The sequence below is a fragment of the Manduca sexta genome, unplaced genomic scaffold, assembly GCF_014839805.1.
Source record: "Manduca sexta isolate Smith_Timp_Sample1 unplaced genomic scaffold, JHU_Msex_v1.0 HiC_scaffold_1604, whole genome shotgun sequence".
Lineage (NCBI taxonomy): Eukaryota > Metazoa > Arthropoda > Insecta > Lepidoptera > Sphingidae > Manduca > Manduca sexta.
The window spans coordinates 1-3,025 of record NW_023592485.1 but is presented as its reverse complement, the minus strand read 5'-3'; the positions used below and the strand labels follow the sequence as shown (position 1 = coordinate 3,025).

Below are 3,025 nucleotides of genomic sequence, written 5' to 3'. Positions count from 1 at the left end.
ATATTTATATATATATATATATATATATATATATATATATATATATATATATATATTTCCAAAGGTGGTCTTAAGGGGAGGCGAACGAGGCAACTGCCCTAAAGGACGTTTTTACGATCTTACCGACGGAACTGTTAAAACAGGAGAACTTTTTTTGCTCCGCTATGGGCCTTACGTCGTTTTTTTCTTTGTTTTCGCCTGGGGCCTCGCGTCGATTCACGCCGCCACTGATTAGTACATACTGATAACCCAATACGGTACAAAATATATTTTTACTACAATACCGAATATATGACATTAAATATTCAGTCTCTTGGGAATATAGATATGCACATTATCTAAAAAATGTTGAACTACTGACTGCATGCGCTAACATTGTACAAAAATTAATTTTGCTCGGCAACTTCACACTTACAAACTGATCGAATTCTTGGTCTCTGTAAGACTGCAAAGTAATTATTGTAACTATCAATAACGCCCACAATAGGAGATGTTCACAAGTGGTCATTTTAATCGTAATTTTCAGATTCCTGCTGAACCAATTTGAATCGACGCGGGCTCTTAACGGCGATCGAACCGTGCCCTTCCAACGACAAACGGCCCTTCATTTGAAGATATCTGGAAATATACATTAATGAAATTACTACACATTCGTACAGTGTCTCGAACATTGTGTCTTATGAAAGCAATATTTTTTTATCTGATAGATCACCTTTCTATCCTTCTTCCGTTTCAATTATGTACTTGTGCTATTTAGATAATGTGTTATATAATTCATCGTCGATAGATTGATAAATTAAAAAACATAAATTTAAAAATGTCTAAAGAGCGCGTACTTTATTTTTCATTTTTTAAATTATAGTCGGTACTTACCTCTTTATGTAACGGCAAACCAACTTCGTGGGTCGTTGCTGCCATTCATCTAATACTTCTTTGGGAGCTAGCACCTATAATAATTGGAAAACAATCAAGTAATTAACCTATGTATAAACGTAGTATGAGGGCCAAATCAGTTAACCATAAAAACATGTTTATAACTATCAAGTTAGAGTATTATCTCTATGTATCTATAAATGTATATAATGAATAGATAGATATCTATACATATAATAAAATAGTAGGCTTGTTTTATAATATAAACATGTACAAGTTATAACGTATTAAATAAGGTTAAAAGCCGCTAATCAAAAATCAATAACCATTATTATCAATGATATATGCTCCTAATCACGCGGGATTATCATAAATTCGTACATATAGGTACTTAGTTAGGGAAACGCGCCATATCGACATGTCGCGGGAAATAATTTAGAGTAATCTGCTTATTAAAACACATAAAATAATAGGTACTGGCTCTACCATCGACGTCACTACCTACTGTCACCAAAGCTATTTGAGTATAAATCATTGTATAAATTTACTAATTTCTATTTTTGACATTTTGTTACTTTTTTTATATTTTGTACCTATGAACTTCATAGACAATAGGTACAAATCAAAATAGTTCATAAAGACTCATGTACATTCACCGTAGAAAAATATATTTTAATAAAGGTATTGGTCAAACTTAAAACGGTAGAGCCGCTTTATATCTATAGTGTATTCTGTACACATTTTTATGTACCTAGTATAACACAATGATCTCTTATTATATTTGTACCTGGTCTCCTTAAGTCGATCGAGTAGAGTTACGCATACGACAGCTGCCTTGATACCAGCATGGTGTGTGAGCGCCGCGAACGCTAGAGATTCCATTTCGATGTTGACTACGCCGGCTTTATGAAGACTCTCCAAATACTCCATCTTATCGGTTTCCGTGAAGTCGCAAAACGCGCCATCCAAACGCCCTTGCCCTATACATATATAATTACTGTAATCAGTTCACAACATACGCGGCGCTTGAATAGATAATTGTATTGTTGACACATAAACATAACTAAGCAATCACAAAATAAGACGACATCGGATATAAAAAGTTGTAATGGCCTGATAGATAGAAAAAATACTCTCAAGTGCATTTGTCACCGATTACAGTAACAATTATAAAAGGTAATTGGAAGGTCAAAGAAGAAAACGTAATCTGAGTAATCGTGAAAGAAGATAGCATTATCATGCGATGACCGGCGGGTCTGAAAAGGTCTCGTGTCATCAAGAGAAACATGCTACGTTTCTTACCTAAAATGTTTACAAGATAAATAACGTAACAAAACATAATATTATGATATGTAAGTATTTTTTTATGTACGAAAAAATGTACCTATTAGGTACTCCTGATAATATCACATGAGGTAGCCTTAATAAAAAGTTAGCTATAAAGTCTTGTGAGTACGGATATTATTTGAAGAAATATATTAAAAAAACAGAAAATTTTGGTACCCTCGTAAAAGTCGTAAGTGCACATCGTCCTTCCGGTAATAGTATCGTACGGATCCTCGGGGTCGGCTAAACCTTTCAGTTCTCGCACCAGTCGTCGATCCAATTTAGCCGGCCGTTGAACGACCTTGCCTAACACGGTCTGAAAATTTATAAAACCTTTAAAACTATAACGGAGCTAAATTGTGTACGTAAATAAAACAAGCTAATTTCTGTCGTAAACAAAAATGTTTTTATTGTACCATGATAACATCATCGAGAAATATTTTTTTGCATGGCCTTGCTTTTCACATTATCTGCTCTAATTTTAAATAACATCAAAACAATATCGTTATTACGATAATTTACCAATAAAATTATATTTACCAATTCAAGTACGTTTCTCATTGCTCCATCCACAGCCTCTTCTGAGATCACAACTGTACCGCCTTCGTAGCCGATGCCCCACATGTGCCGATTCTAAAGAACACAGGGTCGCGTACCTTTGCGTGATACATCAGCTTTATCACCTCATGGAGTAAAATCCCCACTGATGGAATCCCCATACCATGCTGGAAAACATATTAGGAAATTCAAGAAAAGGGTATAGTAGAGCGTACAGCCAATGCACCTTCAAGTATCTAGTATTCAAAATAGTATAAGAATATTTGTC

General features: G+C 34.5%; 1 pseudogene; it reads right to left on the bottom strand.

The window, feature by feature from the left end:
* Positions 1-390: 390 nt before the first annotated feature.
* On the bottom strand, positions 391-2,936 carry LOC119191518 (annotated as a pseudogene).
* Positions 2,937-3,025: the final 89 nt, after the last annotated feature.